This window comes from Chiloscyllium punctatum, chromosome 15 (genome assembly GCF_047496795.1).
Source record: "Chiloscyllium punctatum isolate Juve2018m chromosome 15, sChiPun1.3, whole genome shotgun sequence".
In the NCBI taxonomy this organism is placed as follows: Eukaryota; Metazoa; Chordata; class Chondrichthyes; order Orectolobiformes; family Hemiscylliidae; genus Chiloscyllium; species Chiloscyllium punctatum.
Genome location: NC_092753.1, coordinates 45,940,703 through 45,964,796, shown reverse-complemented (window position 1 = coordinate 45,964,796; position 24,094 = coordinate 45,940,703).

The window sequence follows — 24,094 nt, the reverse complement described above, 5'->3', positions numbered from 1 at the left end:
TAGATTGATGGTTAAACAGGAATCAGAGAATTGCAACTCCACTTTCCAGCATTTTTGTTTTACTGCTCATTACAAAATTGCATAAAGTTAAAATCTCACTTAACTTGAGAGGGGTAAAGAAAGATAACTTTGAAATGAATTACCATACATTAAAAAAATTAAACATCTAAAGGCTGTCAATTCACTGTTCAATTGCTTCCACCTATCGCATTTCCAACACCCCTCCCCCAAGTCCCTCCTCCATACCTTTTATCTGAGCCTGCTTGGCACCTTTCCTCATTCCTGAAGAAGGGCTCATGCCCGAAACGTCGATTCTCCTGCTCCTTGGATGCTGCCTGACCTGCTGCGCTTTTCCAGCAACACATTTTCAGCTCTGATCTCCAGCATCTGCAGTCCTCACTTATTCCTGTTATGATACCAAGTTTCTCAACTCTGTTGAGGATGAATGGCTGTTTGTGACATGGCAGACAGAAACAAATGGCTGTCGGCTTGGAGATCCTGCATTATAAGTAGCATTGGGAAAGAAGCAAATGAACAGGAAAGAAAAATAATGAATATAGACTTGATGCTTTGTTACGGGGACACTAAATTGGTTAGTGCCATTCTTTGATTTGGATATAAATGTTGGAAAAGTTAGATGAGCAGAATATAATTTTATTGGATCTGTCTGTCTAACTTTACAGAGTTTAATATCACTGCCAGCAATTGAAAATATTTGCTTACTACACTGTACAAGGTATGTCATTTTGGCATAAAATTCTGCCAAGTTACATTGGTAAACATTTAGAAAATCGAAATATTTTGAAGGTACATGTAAGCTTCTTTGGTTTTTTTCCCCACTGATGTTCTCCACTAAATCCTTGTAACTGTCTACCCCTCCCTATAAAGATATTTTTGATTACCTTTCTTTCATTGATTATACCCTGAACTTTGCTTCCTCACTTTCCTCCCTTTTCTGAGGCCATCAGAAAGAACCATCTGTTTGACACATCTTTGTTTTCCCCATATATTACCTTGTCTTCGATTTAATATTAGTTTCTGCCTGATCACAGTATGTGTAGTATCTTGTGACATGCATTTCTCTGTCAATGCAAGTTGTTTTACTACTATTGTTTCCAAATTCACACATGGATTTCCATTACAGTTTATGGAGGAAATTAATACATTTCAACTCATGTCCTCAACATGTTCTTCTCAGGCATATGTGGTTAGATATTGTCCTTTGTTCTAAAACAACCTTCACAGTAGGTGAGGGTGATAGGCTGGAGTGGGGGTGGGGGCGGAGAGGTCAAGAAGAAGATTGCAGGTTAGGAAGGTGGTGCTGAGTTCGAGGGTTGGGACTGAGACAAGGTGGGGGAGGAGGGGAAATGAGGAAACTGGAGAAGTCTGAGTTCATCCGTTGTGGTTGGAGGGTTCCTAGGCGGAAAATGAGGCGCTCTTCCTCCAGCCGTCGTGTTGCTATGGTCTGGCGATGGAGGAGTCCAAGGACCTGCATGTCCTTGGTGGAGTGGGATGGGGTGTGCTCTAATTCAGTGCTTATTACCCAGATTACATTTGATGCAATAATGGGGGAGCTGAATGTAAACAATTGCAAATACACATGAATCAAATGTGATCCTTGGTCACTTCATCTTTTAATCATATTCCTTCATTAGCTTGGGCTGAATTTATTTATTCCACAGATCAGTTCATTTCTATCAGAGTTTTGCCAAATGAATTGCTAATCCTTCTCCTCTTTCCATTGACTTTAGTTTTCAAATGAATTCTGAGAGTTCCATATCTTTGATAATAGATCAAAACTTGATAAAACACACTGGTATAATTTCACCCGTTCATTGCTGAATATTCATGACATTTTCTTGGAGTTACATTCATTTTATATGAAATAAAGAAAAAATATTGGAGCAAGTCAGCAAGTCAGTTAGAATCTCCATTTAACATTAACAATTCTATTACTTCCAGCATTTTCTCTTTTTAGTTTGGATTCTCAGGATCCTCATAGTTTAATCTCAATTTCATGTGAAGTGAAATGGATTATTAAAGGAAAACCTAAACATTTTCAATATTATAGTAACCAAATAAGGTTTTTGAGGAGAAAGATCCCACAAGTATGTTCCATTTCTTTGAGAAGTAACCGACTAAGTCAAGTGTAATATTTCCTGTTCTGGTTGATAAGTTCCATCTGAATACTTTTGAGTTATGCTTACAAGTATGAAGAGTTACTGCAAACTTGGGTGTGAACAAGAAATTAGCTGAGGAGTAGACCAACTAGTTGTGGTCCATGGTGTTGTATCAGTTCTAAAACGGTTTAGTGTTGGGAATGAGATTAAGTACCCCTTGATGCCTTTAAAAACTAAAAAAAACTAAAAGGTTTAATGTTTTAAAGGAAGACTGTTACAGCCAAACAAATATTACTGGATGTAAATTCAGTAGCTGTCATGAGAGAGAGATCCTGAAATGTTACATCTGAAAAAGTGACAAGGAAGCTTCAAATGGATGACTTAAAAGGGGTGAAATGCACACCAAACTTGACTGCAATCTCCTGAGAGTTATCTTAGACTGTGAAGAAGGAAGAAAAGACAGCAGTCTGGATGACAGACATATTTGTGAATTCTCCTTTCAGGAATATCCAAGAACACGGGTTTAAATTCAGCTCAATCTCGGTCTGTGTGTGGTATGGAAGAAAGCATGATGATGAACTGAGGTTCAAGTACTCATGTCCTGTGGAAGTTACAGTCGAGGAACCACCCACAAGTTACCCCTACATTGCAGGTAAAAGGTTCTCTCGCTCAGTGTTAGAAACCAGCTAGCCAGCAAGCACAATCAAAAAGAAACAGGACAAAATAATTTCAATCGACTTGCAAACACAAGAATATTGAAATGGATTGCTCAGCATTCCATTGTCTACTGTTGATAAATGACAGAGTAAACAATGTATCTGCTACCTTTTAACATTTTTTGCACTCATTTCTCATTCCTTGTGTGTGCGTGTCATTATTATTTCTTCTTGCTTTTAAAGACTAGTCAACTCACTCTTCTGATAACTCCAGAAATCCTGATTGAATATGCGCCTTTTAAAGCATGAATCATTTGGTCAGAGAGAAAAGTCTGTAAGTTAACAGTGCTGCAACTGACTGAAGGAGCAGGTGAATAAAGAAAGAGGAGACAGTTCACCCCTACTCATCCGGAACCTTGACAATTTGGGATATGGCACCATGAACTGTAATAACTTGGGAGCTTCATCTAAGGTCTGGTCATAATAGCTTTCAGGCAGTAAACCCTGAATAATTAAAAGAAACAATTCGGTCGCAGGAATTAAATAAGAATTAGTCAGGAAATTTTGGTTCATTTGGCTGGCTAAATTAAGATTGATTTTGTCATCCATATATATCGTGTGACCAATATTTATCTCTAAATCTCCAGCACTACTTGTTTTGGAAACTACACCCATGCCCTCGAACAAAACTTTCATCTGTTTAATTGAAATGCTTCCTCAAACAAAATCGATGTGCTATAACTCCAATTGCTATTGTAACACAGTATCGTTTCAAGTGAAGGCATTCTATGCACACCTTTTGTCAAGGTCATTAATGAACATTTTGAATACCTTGAGTTGCAAAACTGTTCCCTGGAGAGTTCCACTAGTCACAGCTGCTTAATAGGAACTATCATCATTGATAACTACATTATGCTTTCTATTATCTAGCCAATTAATAATCTAATTTACAATTTTATCTTGAATCTTCACTTTAGCCATGAATCCCTGTTGAGAATAGTAAGTTATATAATAACCGTAACCTTACACTCATCCACGAGGTCTATTATACCCACAAAGAACTCTGATAGATTTGTTCAGCATGAACTGCATTTCACGTTAGCTTAGATTTATTGGTTTCAGTTTCCTGCACTGCCTCTTTCAGAAGATCTTCCAACATTTTCTGTTTCAGATCTTTCCATAAACAACAATTAGTTAATGTATCTTTTGCGCCAGTATTCATATGTAATAAACAAAATATCTGCCAAAGCATCCCTTACTTTGTATGTGCTTCTTATGAACATTCCATTTGGGCCCAGTGTTTTATGAGTCTTCGAATGCCATGGTACCTAACTGACTATTTTAATGCCAACTACTTGGCTTAGTTTCTTGGGAATACTGTTAATTTCTTGTGTGGTGAAACTAGTTGTGAAACATAATTGAATCTATAGTCTCTTTCATTTCTGCCATGTATTTAAAAAATGGATTTCCAGCAGCTGGAAGATAACAATGTTTCTGTGCCTTAGTAACATTTCTGTGATCTCATCTATCATCCTTAAGTGACACCAATTGCTTATTTTGTAATTTTATATAGATATATGCCCAAATGATCTGGTTTCTCTTTCCTTTAACATTCATACATTTCCATATTCTCTATTTATTTCTCCAATTCCCTCCACTGCAGTATAACTGAAACTCCAAGCAACATCTTTGTCATTTCCAGAATTAGTTTAATCAATGGAGACCTTGCCACCTTCCAAAGCTCTCTGCCGTATTTAATAATCCTCAAATTATTACAAAGTATGCCATTTGTGAAACTTGAAAGGGTTCAGAAAAGATTTACAAGGGTGTTGTCAGGTTTGGAGGTTTGAGCTACAGGGAGAGGTTGAATAGGCTGGGGCTGTTTTCCCTGGAGCATCGGAGGCTGAGGGGTCACCTTACAGAGGTTGATTAAATCTGAGGGGCATCTATAGGGTAAATAGACAAGGTCTTTTCTGTCGTTGGGGGAGTCCAGGACTAGAGATTATAGATTTAGGGTGAGAGAGGAAAGATTTAAAAGGGATTTAAGGGGCAACTTTTTCACACACAGGGTGATGTGTGTATGGAATAAGCTGCCAGAGGAAGTGGTGGAGGCTGGTACAATTACAACATTTAAAAGCATCTGGATGGCCATATGAATAGCAAGGGTTTCAAGTTATTTGGGCCAAGTGCTGGCAAATGAGGCTAGATTTATTTAGGATATCTGGTCAGCATGGATGAGTTGGACCGAAGGGTCTGTTTCCATGCTGTATATCTCTATGACAGTATCTGACCTCATTTCACACTTGTCCATCAGGTCTGGTCTACACTTGTACCTGTGCTTTAATTGCAATATCCATATACCACTTCCTGACCTCATTTGCCTTCTCCAATTCTTCTAGTCCACTGTCAATGATGAAGCTCATTGTCTGTGCCTACAATACTTGGAGAAACTCTGTTCTGATCAAAACTTTTCATGTGTTTTTAAGATCACAAAAAGTCTAATTATTCAATTTGTTTTTGATTATCTCTCCTAACTCTTCCAATTACAACCAGTGTCAATTCTTATTGCCCTGTGAAGTATTATCAAACATTTTCTAAAACATTTCGACAGTGCACCTTTGTTGTGAAGATTTCAATTTCAAGAATAAAACAATTGTATTGTAGTTATTGTGCTGACTATCAAATTCAGAGATTGAGAGTTCAAATTCCATCATGACACATAGTACGACTGAAATCAATAACTTTGCAGTTACTAAGCTGGAGGCCATAAAGTAAGTGCGAGACCAATGGACTTATACTAGTCTTCAGAAGATGGATCCTGATACTGTTAACACATTTGGATTGCATTCTATAATTGCCTGTTAATGATCTCCAAAGCCAGGTTCCATTTAGATAAAGAATTCCTCTTTAATACTGGAGACCAGTGCTCGGAAGAGTTTTCCTCGACAAGTTAAGCAATTGGAGCATTGTCATCCTTACAGGTTCCTCCATTACCTTCTCTAAGAATAGGATTAGGGTTAGGGTTTTAATCAATCTTTTTCAGACATGTTATGAAACCTCTCGAATAGGTAATCACCTGAACCCAGCCATTCTATCCCAGAGGTAAGGCAAATAACACTGCACCACCTGAATCCTCAAAATGGGATTAGAACCCCCAAAAGCAGAACATGTGCATTAACCCTTGGCCATCTCATCTTACTTTTTAAAGCCTTTTGCACCCAACATTGTCAGGCGGTCTCACTTCTAAGTGCTAACCAGGCCTGAATCTGCTTGGTTTCCAAAATCAAATGAGATAGGGTGTTTTCAGATTGATATGGCCATAGACCAGGATTGAACCAGGGCTAATTATATTTCAGATGAATGCTCTCCCAGCTGAGCTACTTCAGTTGACCTTTCCCTGGGTGTACCCTGTTCAGCAGGATTGAGTTAATGGATGCTGGACCAGAATGATTTACAACACTCAGAAATTACTACATTAATTTCAGACTTCATCTATCTGATTGTTTCAACCATGAAAGGTCAGGGAAAATTAATCCTCATAACAACCTACTATCCCACATCATCAGACAAACCAGTACACCATCATGCCAAAGATCATTTGATGGATTTTAATGTTTACATCAGCGCTGCCTCAATTGTTGTGAAGGACACAATCATCAGGCAGCTGAGGAGCTATTTAGCCTGGCCTTCACCAATCTGTCTTTGCTGACACTTTTCCACAGCATTTCTAGAAGTGGCCTGTGTAGTTCTTCCAATGAAAAGGTTTGGATAAATGCATAACTCCAAAAACACAAAAGAACAAATGCTGGACCTCCTGATATTGTCATGGATCAAACGTAACATTATTTCCTGCAATCAAATATGGCATTTGTATGACATTTTCTGTTGCACCTGCATACTAAATTAGTGACAAGAATTAAAATTGAAAATGATCCTGATTAATTCAAGGCAGCCACAAATCTTCTTTCATAAATAACCTTAAAAAAATCAACCAGCATTTTGTTTACTAACTATAACAGTCAACATTGGCTGAGCCAATTGTAGGAACAAAATTTTAGCAGATCAATGGAAATTTGTGGCTCAGACATTTTCGACACAGATGCCAGTACAGAAAGTTTGATAAATATAGGAGGAGCAAGTTTCACAAGTGACCTTAATAATCTGATATTCACACAAAGACATTTTCAGTAGAGGCTCTGAACAGTTAACATGAAGGGGAGATATGGACACTCTTTCTCCCCTCACTTAGCCCAGGGAAGTCAATTGCTGTTTCCTCACTTGGACAGTTAAATTAACGTTGCATTGACCAAAGATAATTTTTCCATATCCACATTTACAAATGTAAATGTATTGCCATTTCTCAATATCTCTACCTATAGCTCATCTGCATTACCTTGGGCAATAAATTAAATTCCAGCAATAAGAAAAAAAAATAGCCTAATTCAGATAAATATGAAAGCATTTCTGCGGTCAGTCAATGACTGCAAATTTTTCTTAGAAGTGCTCATTCCAAGACAAGAACTAAAATTGATCATTTCAAAATCACAGCATAAGGAAATTTCACCTCAGGCTCCTCGCAAAGAAGAAGACAATGCAGCACACATTTATGTTAACAAATTATGAAATTAACACTGCCACAATTTTGAATAGTGCTGATTATTTACTCTCACAGAGCTTTAATGTTCTGCTTTCTCTCTTTAATTAAGCAGTCAAAATTAATTTTGTCAAGGCATTGCAGTTAAGCAGCTAACAAAGCAAATAGCTGTACTGTCAAACCAGGAAAATAAATGTATAAAACATCAATGTTTTTCGGCGCAACAGATCTTGAATATATTTCTAATACATACCATGGAATATACTTGTGTTCTGAAGTAAAGTTAAAAGTAAAACAGTGTGCATTGGAAGGTGTAAGATTAAGGTGCTAGATTGATCCATAGTGTCAAAGGACTTAGCTTTAAAAATAATTTAGAAAGGCTGGGATCCTTCAGTCTTCAACAAAATGATTGTGAAGGTGCTTTACAGAGAGAGGTGCATGACAAAATGAGATAGAAAGGATCAGTCTCCAGCAATATTTCATGTTCAACCATAATTGCAGGAGAATGGAACACTGGTGCAAACAGGAAACTGATAATGAGGAAAGTCCAGATTAATGTCAGGAAGAAACTGTTTCACCTAACAAGTAATGTGCATATAATGTGCTTTTGGATGGGATCACAGAGACATTAATTCTGGAGTCATTTATAAGACAGACATTGTGATAGGCGAGTGAGTTATTCGAAATAAATGGAATCTCTTACCCACATTTATCTTTGTGAACAGATGAACTCACTATGAAACGAAATTGTGACAAAGGGGCCAATATTTTACTATCTTCTTTGCTTATTAACAACCTTATAAACTACAGGTCTCATCTCATTAATGTGCAGCTTTCTATTCTACCAACATCAAGAGGATTCCCAACATGGAAATCAATGTGATTACCCAGCAACTTCAGCTCAATGTTTTCTCCATGCAGCCTCCATCTTGAATACCGGCACCTAGGTTTCAAGGCAAGCTCCATGGGCAACAGCCACACGAACCCCATGTCCACTGACATTGACATCCAATATGGGGCAGCCTTTAATAACCCTCATGGCACATCCCTGATCCATGGATGAACCAGAAAATCCACTCCCTACTAAAGTCCAGGTCTAAGGTGTTCACGGAGAAAGTGAGGACTACAGCTGCTGGAGATTCCTGAAGAAGGGCTTATGCCCGAAATGTCAATTCTCCTGTTCCTTGGATGCTGCCTGACCTGCTGCGCTTTTCCAGCAACACATTTTCAGCTAAGGTGTTCACGTCTGGCAACCTTAACCTATACAGGAAATCCAGGTACAACTTTTGCAAGTCCATCAGAGACAGTAAGAGGCAATACCAAACTAAGCTTGAGACCCAGATCAACCACCATTTATGGCAAGGCTTACCTGACATTATGGGCTATAAAACAAAGTCAAACGAAATTGTGGGCAACAATACATTCCTTCCATTTGTGCTCAATGCATTTTGTGTTGGCTTTGAACAGGAGGTCAGGAAAATGATGTCACCTGTCCCAACAGCCTCTGATGCTCCTGTACCCATGGTCACCAGCGCAGACATTAAATTGACCTTCTTGAGATTGAACCTGTGGAAAGCGACTGGCCTAGATGGAGTCACCAGCTGAGCACTCAGATCTTGTGCAGCCCAGGAATATTTACTGACATCTTTAACCTCTCCTTACTATGATCTTAAGTCCCCACCTGCTTCAAAAAGACCACCATCATCCCAGTGCCAAAGAAAAATTATGCAGCATGCCTCAACCGCCCAGTGGCTCTGACCTCCATAACTAGGAATACAAGAGTTAGTCATGGCTCACATCAATTCCAGCCTACCAGATTCCCTTTATCCTAAGTAATTTTCCTACCGTCCATGGCAGAACACATCTCCATGGCCTGACACTCATCCCTGGAACATCTGGATAACAAGGATACCTATGTCAGGCTACATTGACTACAGATCCACTGTCAAAACAATGATGCCAAACAAACTCATCTCTGAACTCCAAGACCTCAGTCTCAGTTCCCCATTACTGGATGGTTGACATCCTGACCCATAGACTACAATTGGTAAGTGTAGGTGACAACACTTCTTCTGAGATAATCCCCAACAACAGTGCCCCACAAGGCTCTGTACTCAGCCCCTTACCATACTCCTTATGCACTCTCAACTGTCTAGCCAAAGTCCACCCCAACTCCCTTTACAAGTTTGCTGATGACATCACCATTATAGCTTGGATCTCAAACAATGAAGAGACAAAATACAGGAAAAAGATAAACAGCTTAGTGACATGGTGTAAAGACAACCAATCTCTCCATCTTGTCATCATAATGAAGCAGCTGGTCAGTGACTTCAGGAAACAGACTGGAGGGCACACCATTCTCTGCAATGGTGCTGAGGTGGAGATAGTTGACAGCATCAAGTTCTTGGCTGTGATGATCACCAACAATCTGTCCTCGTCCACCCACATTGCTGCAATGGTCAAGAAAGCACAACAAAAAGCATCTTCTTCTTCAGGAGGCTAAGAAAATTTGGTATGTCCATAAAGACTTTTACCAACTTTTATAAATGCATCAGAGAAAACATATCTGGATGCATCACAGTGTGATAATGGCCACAAATAAGAGAGTCGTGAACACAGCTGGGTCCATCAGGCAAACGAGCCTTCAATCCATTGACTCCACCTACACTTCAGAAAAGCAACCAATATAATCAAAGAAGCCTTCCACCCTGGTTATACTATCTTCCACCCGAAACCCTGCCTCCTTCTGCAGCTGTAACATTGTATTCTGCACTCTGTTTTGTACCCTAATATACTTAGCATGGTACGGTCTTCCTATACAGCATGCAAAACATCACTTTTCACTTTATCTCAGTACACGTGGCAACAATAAATCAAACTCAAACTTATAGGATTCATCTGCATTTAAACTTACACTACTAAGGGCAACAACAATGATCATTGTAATGCTGCTGCAAGTACACTTTGTACTTAGGGACATAGAGATCCAGCTTTTGGGCTGGACTATTCTATGTATCCAGAAAGTTGGCTTGCTCTCTTAGCACTCATTTGCTTTCAGCCTTCCTGGATGCTCACAGCATTTCTTCTTTGACTTGCATTTTTGTGCTTTGCCCAATAGCCAGAAATACCAAGCTCATAGTACTGCTGCAATACTGTGTCATCTAGCATAGGCACAAAGCTAGGAAGCTTACCATAGTTGTCAGTAGTCCACATTCAAATGAAGGAAAATAACCTTTGGTCAGAGGGCCCCAGTACACTAAGTCCAGGGCAGCCTCTAATACCAGTCCAGAGGCTTTGATATGGTCAGTCAGCTGCTGAGGGTAGTCATACTCTCCTCTTTAGGGGTGACCAGGAGAATGTCATACAACACACTAACTGTGCTGACTTGTTCTGTCATATTCAGGCTGTTTTCCTCCAGGAATGACAGAAAAGCAAATGTTAAAGGAACTAAAATTGATTGGCACCTGGTTCCTTTTGGTTCAGGTTGTCAGATGTCCTGAGTGCTTAGGCAGTGCACAGACCATGAATGTTGAGTGGTGACTGTGGTGGAGAGAATGAGAACAAGTCAGGGAAGATATTGCAAGTGACAGTGAGCATGGTGGGATATTGGTGTAGTAGCAGAGATAAAGTGAGCTTGAAGTCTTGGAGAGCAATACTGTCACTTTTAAAAATAGAATGAAAGAGGCCATTATCCTTCTTCCTGCAGTGCTGTGTATTTCTCCGCACCAGATGAGACTGCACAGATCAGGGTGGGGCGATTTCAGATCATGCTGTCATGGCTTGCCCTCCTTTGCTGGTCCTGGAAGAATTGGACAGTCCTGACTGTGCTCCATCTGATGACCTCCACATTCCTACCGAGGGTGTCAATTTCCCCTTGTCTAGGGCAAATGTCAGGATCCTTGCAGGGCAGCTGTGGACCAACTGTGTTTGTCTGGGTGCATAATAGGCTTTTAAAATGATGGTGGAGCCAGGGGTGGTCCTATTTCAAGACACCTGTTAAGACTAGTGGTGAGTTATTATAGCAAGATCTACTGGTATAATAGATTTGAATTAGATGGTGGAGGCACCATAGGGATGGAGTAGGTAATTAACAGGGTGGGATTGATAATGTAGTGGGGAAACATGCTAGGCCTCATGGAGAGAAATCCTCCATAAAACAGGCAATACTGACAGCCAATAAAAAGGATTCAGCCCTGAAACTTCATTTCATGTCACCTTATTGCCTTAAACTACTCGGCATTTAATGTCCCTAACAGAACCTATGAAATTGTGGCATCTCTCCCTCCCCTCCCTAACACTGACTCTCTCACACCTTTCTCTCCATCACACATATTCTCTCTCTCTCTCTCTCACATCCACAGCCACACATATCTGGGAGCTTGACCCAGCATCTTTGATTATAGTCCTTCAGGGAAATCTATCTGCATGTAAAGAAAAGAATCTTGTCTCTTGCTCAATTTGCTCCTTGATTCGGAAACTCTTTTCCCAGCATTGACACAGCAATCCATCCTCACTCCACAGACTTGATGCTTGCACTCCTGGTGTGCAGGCTTCAGGCCAGTCAGCAAATAGAGGAGAGAACCACATCTGATTAGAGGAGCATCTGTTTACAGAATCTTTTAATTGTACCTCCGACATTTGGACAACCAGCCATGGCTAAATAGGATGTCTTAGATGGTGTAGACATGAAAGCAATCTAATGTGACAATAGTGAAATACAGAAAAGTTTCCAACCATCATTTTTCAAGCCCCAAGCAATGACAGGAAGAAATCATTGTTGGATGGCTCCAACTAAAATTTGAAATTACAATAACAGATCATTTCAAAAAGCCTGCATTCAACAAAACACAAAGCAACTGCTGTTAAGTCCTCCTGGTGATCACTTTTCTGGGAAAAAATCGCACAGAACTGATTTCAATACTGGAGTGCCAACATCAAAGGCAATAAACAATGCACACCCTTTAAATTAAACACAGCACCTGGAATTCTGGCAGATAGCTTTAAATGGCCATAGAAATAAATGCCCTACAGCCTTCAGCTATAAAATTTTAATATAAAAACTTTAAAGGCAGTGAAATCAGTCTTAATGTCCAAGGTCAGCTTCAGACAACCTTAAGACATAAACACAAAGAAATGTTCAAAACACTGTATATTATCCATTAACATCCAGGTTCACTGATAAGCAAGAAAACTTGCTCAGCTTCAAACACATTTTTAAAATGGAAGAAGTCAACAAACAGATACCAACAAATCAATGTAAAAGACAATGTTGAGAACTCTTCATGAGGCCTGGGAAAACAGAACATTGTGTACTTCACACTGAAAGCAGACACTATGGTCAATCGACTGTTCACATCTAGGAAAGGCCCTAAACTTCTAAAAAGGGTATGAACAAAGGTTAAGGCAATGCTTCATCAGGGGTTATTTTTCCTGCCATAGTGCTGTAACTTTGTATCAGTTCCCAAATCAAATGGATTCTTAAAATTTGCACTAATTCAACACAATTGAATGAGTTAATACAAGAGGTACATTTAATGGAAACCTCTCAGAAACAGTCCAGTTATTCTTACAAATACCACAATCTTCAACAAGTGGCTGTGGACAGTGGATTCTGGCAGACCTCCCTGAAATGAGGGGTATGAACTGATAAACACCTCCTGGACATTACTACTGCTGGACTGAAGATCAATGAGAATCTTTTGATCAATTCAAAACCATGCTCATGTCATAGACATTCCTGTACGTATGATCCCTAACTTTCAACTATTATAGCAGCGGGTGCATCATTCACAGGCCTGAGAGTAGACTTATTCCAGAGTCAACATGATGGAATGTGACAACCTGTCTATTATGGTTCAAGAGCTCTGGTTTGTATACATCTGCATCAAATGACTCTATTGCTTTCTTAAAGAAACTTGGATCTCTGCGAGCATGGCAGTTTAGTGGTTAGAAGTGCTGCCTCACAATGCCAAGGACCTGGTTCGATTTCACCCTCAAGCAACAATCTATGTGGAGTTTGCACATTCTCTCCATGTCTGTTTTTGTTTCCTCTGGATGCTTTGGTTTGCTTGCAGTCCAAAGATGTACAGGCTAGGTGGATTAGCCATACAAAATATATCATTCCCATTAGTCATGCGAAATGCAGGGTGATAGGTTAGGGGAGGAGTCCATATGGGATGCTTTTCAGAAGGTCAGTGTGGACTCGATGTGCCAAATGTCCTGTTTCCACACTGTAGGGATTATACGATTCTTGTGCCCTGACGATATAAGATTACATTTGGAGTGATTTCCAGGAATTGACTGAAGGCAAAATGTATTTCAATCTTCAGAAATACAGAACATGCTTATCTCCATGACCTTGTGTTTTATGTTCAGGCCAAATTCCATTCAACAAACATTTAGCATTGGTTCCAAATTCCAATCAAACAACTCGGTAACTACCATGAGATAGGTTTTCTCTGTATGAGACAGAGGGAGCAAGCATGGGTCAATTGAGCATTGCTTGTGTTGCATTTCAGTGTTTTGGCTTACTTTGACTGAACAGTTACGTAAGGTTTTGCAAAAGTTGAAGAAATAAAATGAAAGTACAGTTTGGCAGAATGACCATTAACTGATGTTTTCTGAATCTAGATTAAGTTTTCAACTGATGCCAGTTTATGAAATCACATTTCTGGTATTTTGCTGATGATTATTTTTACCCTGAACAACATAATCTCATTGTCAGAGCTTCAAGTACTCAGGGTATCACTTAAAAGTCATCATGGGAAAATTTGATTCATTGAATATATTTTGGAGTCAAACAAACTGTTGCCAGGTGGTCAACATTTAAGTTTAAGTGGTTGCAGATGATAACTGGCTGCAAGGCAAGAAATTGGCAAACATTATTGATGTTAGCAGGGTACGTGAAAAAAATAATCTGGGCCTCGTGAGGATTAACAGAACTGTCGCATGGATGTACCAAGGAAATATATTGTGGTAGAATTAAAGATATCAATTGCTTACTCCATAATTTCCTTTTTCTTTTGAACTATAAGAAATGTTTGTCATTGTTGTAGTGTTAGAATAGTGCAAGTGTTGCAAAAAAGATGAGCTGCCACTAAACCGAAGGACCAAATAATTCAACCTTGTTCATATTGCAATACATAAATGTTGTGCTAGGTAATGGGCAGATTACCTGAGAATCTTTGATGTTTACAGGTAAATGGGCAGGGGTTTGTTTCAACATTTCATCCTTTGGGCTGACGAGCTTCCTAAGTACTGCAGAGTGACTAAGCATTACTTAGTATTATGTACACAAAGCTTGATTCAACATAGATCATTCAATTCAGGAGAAAGTATTCACAACTGAGGCAAATTACAAGTTATGTAGCAAAGGTTGATACTGGAAAATAATTATACTTTTGACAACAATATAATTATTCCTATTCTCTACTGCCAGATTGTACCATCTTACACTATTTAGTTCATTATTTATTCACAAAAGTACTATGTCGTTTTCACGAGTTCTTCATGGTCTATCTTTATGGAACCAATGAACAATAATTTCTACTGACGACTTGCAAAGGTTTTACTGTCTTGTTGCAGCTACCTTGAATAGTGTAGAGGTGAAGCTTCTCTTCTTGATAATATTACCAAAAAGAGTCAGCATTGTGTTCACACTGACATTTTCCCAGAAAGTTAAATGAGCAATTCACCCCAAAAGGTTTAAATGTTTCAAAGCAGTTTAAAAATTCATCATCTCATGAGCAATTGAGATATGAATATTACAAGAACTTTTGGTAATTTAAAAGTCTATTGCAATCACAGCAATATGCATAAATATTACAAGAGGTCTGGTGATGTAAAAGGTACAGTTTTTAAACAGCTGGTCAGACCAATTAGTGTAACCAATTACAAAAAAGTTATTTCAGTTCTTCAGCTATGCTGTACTATTTCAAATTAGTAACAAAATATGACACCACAGGCACCCTGCAAACATGGTTGATTATGTAAGGCAAACCGTGAATTGTGGGATACTGCAGCAAATTGAACTGCACTGAGCTTGAAGAAGTTGTGCATTTCAGGGATCCTGGTTCCTGTAAGTGGAAGTGGAGGACTGGATTTAAGTAACTACAATTTGAATGCTGAATTAATTTATCAAAGAGAAACAATTTAAAAATTGAATGTTTTGCCCAAGTACTCCCTCTCTTTGTGCCAGCCCTCAATCATCAGTTCACAAGAAATAAGAGCAGGAAGGATCCATTCATCCATTAATGTGCTCCACACCAGTGACAGCAATAGTATTCAAACTAGCAGAGGTACAGCTTGACATAACCTTGTGGCAACTACTGATATGTACATCTGTCCTCAATTTATAAATCTAAAACAATCACAATAATGTTGTAACCAGTTCATGGGTGAAGCTCACCAATTCCCCATTGGATACCCGCAAATCCTTAAGCTCCCAAATGTGGAGGATACACTGGCTCCCCTATGGTATTCATCTATTGCTTTGGTGGATGCAACAAGGCCAATTTAGGCTTAATCCAACTTGTCTACTTGATGAAATGAATTTGTTTTTAAAGGAACCAACCAAACCAGAATTTAGAGTTTAAAAAAAGAGTTTATTACATGCTAGAAACAAGAAAAATATACCACAACTCACACACACACGCAGATTAGAAATAACAAGAATCGAACAGAAGTTAAGTTAAAAAAAAACACAGGTGTACGGATCAGTTTCTGAATTGCTCACTAAGAGTGTATAGTAAACATAGTTGCAGCTATTATGCTGGATAGTAATTCTGTTGGTAACTGAACATTCAATTTGAAGATTCTTGGCTTTGCATGTGGATTGAAATGGTTTTGTTCTAGTTCTTTTCATTGTGGCTAACCAGCAGCACTCAGAGTTAGAGGGTGTATTTCCCTTCCTTTATTTGTTGTGTAGGCATGTATAATGTCTGTTCCGAAGTTGTGACCTTTGCAACATATTAGATCACACACTAGCACCACAAAAACTAGTGGCTGCTGTCAGCTTTTAATTCCCTTTTTGTGAAAACCTGGAAGGCTATGCTAATGGTAGGTTCATTCAGAAAGTAAGGAGGCATGGGATACAGAGAAATTTGGCTGTCTGGATATAGAATTGGCTGGCCTGTAGAAGACAGAGAGTGGAAGGAAATGGAAAGTATTCAGCCTGGAGCTCAATGACCAGTGGTGTTCCGTAGGGATCTGTTCTGGGCCCTCTGCTCTTTATGATTTTTATAAATGACTTGGATGAGGAAGTGGAAAGGTGGGTTAGTAAGTTTGCCAATGACATGAAGGTTGGTGAAGTTGTGAATAGTGTGGAGGGCTGTTGTATGTTGCAAAGGGACAGGATACAGATCTGGGATGAGAAATGGCAGATGGAGTTCAATCTGAAAAGCGTAAAGTGATTCATTTGGAAGGTCGAATTTGAATGCAGATTACAGGGTTAAAGGCAGGAATCCACATCCATAGATCCCTCAAAGTTGCCACCTAAGTTGATGGTGTTGTTAAGAAGGCATATGGTGTGTTGGCTTTCATGAGCAGGGGGATTCAGTTTAAGAGCCGTGAGGTTATGCTACAGCTCTATAAAGCCCTGGTTAGACCACACTTGGAATACTGTGTTCAGTTCTGGTCACCCTCATTTAGGAAGGATGTGGAAGCTTTAGGGAAAGTGCAGAGGAAATTTACCAGTATGCTGCCTAGACTGGGGGGTATGTCTTATGAAGAACATTTGAGGGAGCTGAGGTGTTTCTCACTAGAGTGATGAAGGATGATAGGTGACTTAATAGAGGTGTCCAAGATGATGAGAGGCACTGATAGAGTGGACAGGCTAGATTCCCTACAGAGTGGAAACAGGCCCTTTGGCCAAACCAGTCCACACTAACCCTCCGAAGAGTAGCCCACCCAGACCCATTCCCATACATTTACCCCTTCACCTAACACTACGGGCAATTTAGCATGGACAATTCACCTAACCTGCACATTTTTGGACTGTGGGAGGAAACCAGAGCACCCGGAGAAAACCCACGCAGACATGGGGAGAATGTGCAAACTCCACACAGGCAGTTGCCTGAGGTGGGAATTGAAGCCGGGTCTCTGGCTCTGAGAGGCAGCAGTGCCTCCATGCTGCCCATAGTCAGAGACTTTTTCCCAAGGCAGAAATGGCTATCATGAGAGGACATAAGATTGGAAGAAGATTTCAGGGAGATGTCAGAGGTAGGTACTTTACACAGAGTGTGGTGGGTACATGGAATGTACTGCCAGCAGAGGTAGTAGACAGGTAGGACGCTGGAAGAACATAGCAAGCCAGGCAGCATCAAGAGGTGGAGAAGTCAATGTTTCAGGTTAAACCCTACGTTAGGACTGGGGGTGGGTGTAGGGGGAACTGCAGAGAAAGGGGGTGGTGGGGGCAGGGTGGTGAAGTGGGGATAGAATTACACAGGTAGAAGGTACGACCTGGTTGGTCAATGGGGGGAATGAAACCAGTAGGTGGCAGGGAGGACTGGAAATGTGGGGAAGGGGCTGGGAAGGGAGTACTCAATGTTGAGTCCTCCGGGCTGCAGCCTGCCCAAGCAGAAGATGAGGTGTTATTCCTCCAATTTGTGGTTTGGTTCATTGTGGCAATGGAGGAGGTCAAGGATGGTCATGTTGGAAAGGGAATGGGAAGGGGAATTGAAATGGGCAGTGATTGGGAGGTCTGGTCAGCCCCTGAAGGCCCAGCTGAGATGATCTACAAACCGTTCCCTAAGTTCACATTTTTTCTCCCCGATGTAGAGAAGACCACACCTGATGCAGTAAACTAGGTTGGAAGAGAGGCAGGCAAACCTCCGTCTCACCTGGAAGGACTGATTGGGGACCTGGATGGAGCTGAGGGGGGGTGGTATGCCAGCAGGTTTGCATCTTTTATGGTTGCAGGGAAAAGTACCTGGGGGTTCAGGGGGATTGGTGGGGAGAGTGGCACAAACCAAGGACTCTCAAAGGGATCGGTCCTTGCGGAAGGCAGAGAGGGGTGAGGAGGGGGAAGAAGTTCTTGGTGGTGGGATCTAGTTGGAGTTGGCGGAATGTTTGAGGATGATGCATTGGAATCAGAGGCTGGTGGGGTGGTAGGTGAGGACAAGGGGGACTCTGTAGTTATTGCATTTGGCAGGGGGTTGAAAGCAGTGGAATGTGGATTGAAGGAGGTGCAGTGGAGGGCGGGATGACACAGAGAGGAAAAGCACGTTGTTCAAAATAGGTGGAAATTTGAGATGCTTGAGTGTGAAAGTCTCCTCCTCTGAGCAGATGTGGCAAAGGCAGAGGAATTGGGATAACGGGATGCAGTTCTTGCAAGATACTGGATGGGATGAGGTATCGTTCAGATCGCTATGGGAGTCTGGGTTTGTAATAAACGTCCATCTGGAGACTGTTATTGGAAATGGAAATGAAGGCTTAAGAAATGGGAGGGAGGTGTCTGAGATGGACCAAGTGAATTTGAGGGCAGGGTGGAAGCTGTTTGTGAAGTCGATAAACTGCTCCAGTTCAGCCTCGGTGCAGGACACTGCACTGATGCAGTTATCGATGTAACGACAAAAGAGTTGGGGCACAGTGCATGTGTAGGTAGAAGAGCGACTGTTCAATCTTACCAACAAAGAGGCAAACGAAGCTGGGCCCCATCCAAGTGCCCATGGCTACCCCCTTGATTCGGAGGAAATGGGAAGAGTTAAGGGAAACGTTATTAAGGGTGAGGACCATTCGACAAGGTGGGAGGGAGGATATTGGTGGAGGGGAACTAGATGGGTCTGTTGGAGAGGAAGAAGTGGAGGGTCTGGAGGCCGTCCTTGTGGGGCATGGATGTATAAGGACTGGATACACTGTAGATAAAGCACTGGAGTCGGCAAACTTGAAGTTACTGAAGATATGGAGGGCGTGGTGAAGTGTCTGAAACAAGGGGGAGAGGATGGAGTTGAGGTAGGGCCAGATGAGTTCGGTGGGGCAGGAGCATGCCGAGACGATGGATCAGCTGGGGTAGTTGGGCTTATAGATCTTGAGGAGTAGGTAGAACCTGGCAGTGCGAGGCTGGGTGACTATGAGTTTGGAGGTAGTGAAGGGGAGATCACCAGAGGCAATGAGGGCACAGACAGTGCGAGTGATTTTGGCCTGATGGGTCATAGTGGCGTTGTGGGCAAGGCGGATTTTAAGACGTGTCAGAGAGTTGGCATTTGGCCTCTACGACATAGAGATCTGTTCTTCAGTCTACCACTGCCCTGCCATTGTTAGCGGGTTTAATGGTGAACCGGTGTCTGCTGTGGAGTGAGTGGAGAGCTACACATTTGGAGTGAGTAAGGTTGGAGTGGGTGAGGCGGGTGGAGAAATTGTGGCGGCCGATGTCATGTTGTCAGTCTACAATGAAGAGGTCTAGGCCAGGTACAAGGCTGGTGGGGAGGTGACCAAGTGCAGGAGGAAGTTTGGAGGTGAAGGGGTCCTCAGAGGGTGGTTGGAAGTTTTGTCAAAGCAGTGGTCGTAGCGTCAGATATATTTGGGACATTCAAGCGACTCTTGAATAGGCACATGGATGATAGTAAAACAAAGTGTCTGTCGGTTAGTTTGATCTTAAAATAGGATAAAAGGTCGGACAACATCAAAGGCCAAAGGGCCTGTACTGTGCTGTACTTCCATGTTCTATGTTCTATGATCTATGTAAATGCCACTTGCAGACTAGGTGGGATACATTCAAAATGACAAAAGGGAAGGACCAAAATATTCCTTCAAAAGTGAAGTTTGGGACCTTCAAGTCCAGAAAACCCTAGATGTCAAGGGATATATGAGATTGGGCAAACAAAAGAATACAGGCCTTTGGTACATACTGATGGCTCAAAACAGTGGATGCCCCAGAGGGGTATAGCAAGTGCAGAGGATTGCTGAAAAAAATTAGGAGCGGTCATGTGATAAATACTATAACGTAACATTAGGGAAAAATCAACAAGTTTTTTAAAAGTACATTACAGCAGGAGAATAATCAGGAAAAAGAAGGTCCCATGACAGGATGATGTCGGCACTGAGTTCAAATAGGGAGACTGATATACTTGATCAAATTGAGGGAGGAGCTATTAGCACATTTAGCAGGCCTGAAAAGTGGATAATTTGGCGTGGTGGCTCAGTGGTTAGCACTGCTGCCTCAAAGTACCAGTGACCTGGGTTCAATTCCAGCCTTGGACAACTGTCTTGTTTGGAGCTTGCACATTCTCTCAGCATCTGTGTGGGTTTTCTCCGGGTGCTCCGGTTTCCTCCCACAATCAAAGGATGTGCACTTTAGGTAAATTGACCATGCTAAATTGCCCATAGTGCTCAGGGATGTGTAGGTTAGGTGCATTAGTTAGGGATAAATATAGAGTTATAGGTTCGAGGAATGGGTCTGGATGAGTTACTCTCCGGAGCGTAATTGTGGACTTGTTGGGCCGAAGGGCCTGTTTTCACACTGTAGGGATTCTATGATCTATTTTCCCAGGCGCAGATGAAATTTATCGCAGGCTGCTATCGGAGACAAGGGAGTAGTGCAGAGGTAGTGATATTGATTTTAAATTTTTTCTAACCACAGGAGGATTGCCAGAGGACAGAAGGACAGCTAATGTGGTAAATTATTCAAGAAGGCTGACAGGGATAAACCAGGCCAGTGAGTGTAGCAAAGAAACCAAATAACTGTGGACATTGAAAATAGAACATAAAACATATAACAGTACAGCACAGTACAGGCCCTTCAGCCCGCGATATTGTGCCGAGCACCTATCTTAATCTAAGATCAACCTAACCTACACACCCCTCAATTTACTGCCATCCATGTGCTTGTCCAGCAGTCGTTAAATGTCCCTAATGGCTCTGATTTAGTACTATCAGTGAAGAAATCAGCAGGTCCAGCAAGATCTGTGGGGAAAAAGCAGAGTCAATATTTCTGAAGATGGGTCACTGACCTAAAAAGGCTACGGGATGGATTTGTTTGCTCTGATTTATTTCCCAGATTCTACTGAACCAGCTAAATTTCTCCAGTAATTTCTGTTTTTGTTTCAGTGAGTCTAACATTTGCAATAGGGAACTATTGAATAGAATTCTGAGAGACAGAAGTAGTCTCCACTTGGAGAGTCAAGGATTAATCAACGATATTTAGCATGAGTCTAGATTAGAGTGGTGCTGGAAAAGCACAGCCTTTGGATAGTTAGCATGGCTTATAAGGGGAAGATCATGTCTAACAAATTAATTTTTCCAAGGTGGTGACTGGGTACGTAGATGGGGGCAGTGCAGTTGCTATTAGTCTACGTGAACTTTGGTTCGGCTTTTGACAAGGCCTCACACAGCCAAGACCCCATCGGATCCAGAGAAATTTGGCAAAATGGATCCAGAATTGGCTTACTGGCGAGGATTGGAGGGCAATGGCTGGAGGATGTTTTTGTGACTGGAACCCTGTGTCCAGTGTTATACCACAGGGTTCAATATCGGGTTCCTTGCTGAATGATCTCAATGTTACTGTTGGAGGTACAACCAGTATGTTTGCAGATGCAATGAAAATTGGTGGTGTGGTAAATAAAGGGGACGAAAACATTAAACTACGGGTGACATAAACAGACACGCCCAGATAGGCTCAACAGCAGCAAATGAAATTTAATCCTAAACATTGTGAAGTAATATTAATTTTAGAAGGACTAACAGGTTGAAGGAGTACACTTCATATAGTAAGACTTAAATACAAAGGATCAAATGGTCCTTGGTGTGCATGTCCGTAGATCCTTAAAGGCAGCAAGATAATTAGAAAATTTGGTTAAGGAATTGAATACTTGCCTTTATTAGTCAACATATTGAATATAAGAGCAAGGAAGTTATAGTGGAACTACAAATAATGTTAGTAAGGCCACAGCTGGAGTACTATGTGGAGTTTTGGGCGCAACATTATAGGAAGGATGTGATTGCATTGGAGAATGTACAGAAGAGATTCACCAGAATGTTGCCTAGGCTGAAGAGAGTCTGGATAGGTGGAGGCTTTTTCCTTATAGCAGAGAAGGCTGTGGAATGGATTGGTTTTAGTATATAAAGTTATGAGCAGCATAAACTGGGTAGATGGGGAGACACCTTTCCCCTGACTACAGGGAGTAAATAACCACAGGGCACAGTTTAATGGTTTAAGAGGGGTTTGAGGAAAGATATTTTCACCATTACCTAAAAGAGTGGTAGAGGCAGGAATCCTCAAAACATTTAAGAAATATTTGATGAATGTTTGAAATACTACAACGTAGAAGGTTTTGGGCCAAGTGCAAGAAACTGGGATGAGAATAAATGGATGTTGATGACAGGTGCTGTAACAACTCTATGAATCTAAAATGCAACCATATCTGCAGGAGCTGACTTTCTGCTGACAAGGGGTGGGCAGGGAGTTCGTCAAACTCTTATTATCCCTTCCTTTTTAATCTATCTGGTTTAAGTTATCCTGGCTTTCAACAGATCTGACATATCTGGATGCACACAGAACCCTTCTTGCCTGCCCAATTCTCTCTCGCTGGGCTTCAGGCTCCTCCCCAACCTCATCTTCAGCATTTTGACCAACCTTTTCCTTGCTACAACTAGTTCTGAAGAGGGTTCACTGGACCCAAGATGTTAACTCTGCTTTCTCTTCATAGGTGTTGCCAGATCAGCTGAGTTTCTCCAGCATTTTCTAACTTCAGGGTTCCAATCTTCTGTCATGACTCTGATAACAGTGCCAAAGGAAATTTGAAGGAAAGATACAATACTACCTTGAAAGTGCTGAATACTATATTTGAAATTCCGATCTTACTTTCAATTGGACCCTATCAAAATGAAGGCTGTGGCTGAGATATGAAGAAGAAAAGCAGGTTTGAATGTGAAAGGATATAATTGATCCACTAATACTTCTGAAACCGATTCACCTCTTATTGAGTCAGTGAGGATTATGTTTAAAAACAGCTATGTCATCATTTGCTGTTTTGAGAAGAGCATGTTTTTACTCTCTGAAAGAGACATAAGACAAGATATAAAATATTCCTTCAGCCCTAGTCTTAGTGTATTAGAGGTCTGAAATGCTAATGTGCTGTGAAGATTACAGCTTGAGGACGGTCATTAGAACCCTTTAACTATAGGTAAAAGAAAGATTCTCTCTTGCTTGGACTGCTGGAAGCCAGGCCAGCTAATGAAGACATCACAGAAAAAGCACCAGGACAGAAAATTGTCACTTAACTTAAAATGGCACGAATCCTAATATTAGCTGCTTCATTCCCAACACCAACATGACAGCATTATCTACCTTAACTGTTGCCATGTTCCACAATACATTCTTAATGGAATCAAAAGAGTAATTCCTGCATCTTTTCAACTCTTGTCTCTCTACTCTAAATTTCTAATCTGTGTGCACTTGGGTTGTGTTTCACTATCTTTTCTCACATTTCATAGCTAAATAACACAACTTTTCTTGAATTCAAGAAAGCCTGGTTAATTTTCTCTGTTTGAAATAGAAATATTTTTAGATTGAGAAAAATGGTATGCATTACGGAAAAGATCTATGTTAAATTTACCTTGTTGTAACCAACCAAGAAAGAAGATGAATTAAAAAGGGGATTCAGTTCATCTGCATCATTCAAGAGCATTACTATTTGGGGGTATTCTATATGGAATCCAAATAATTAATTGGGATCCTTGCCAAAGGACCAATCACAACAATAACAATTGCAAAGTTCCTCTAATATTAT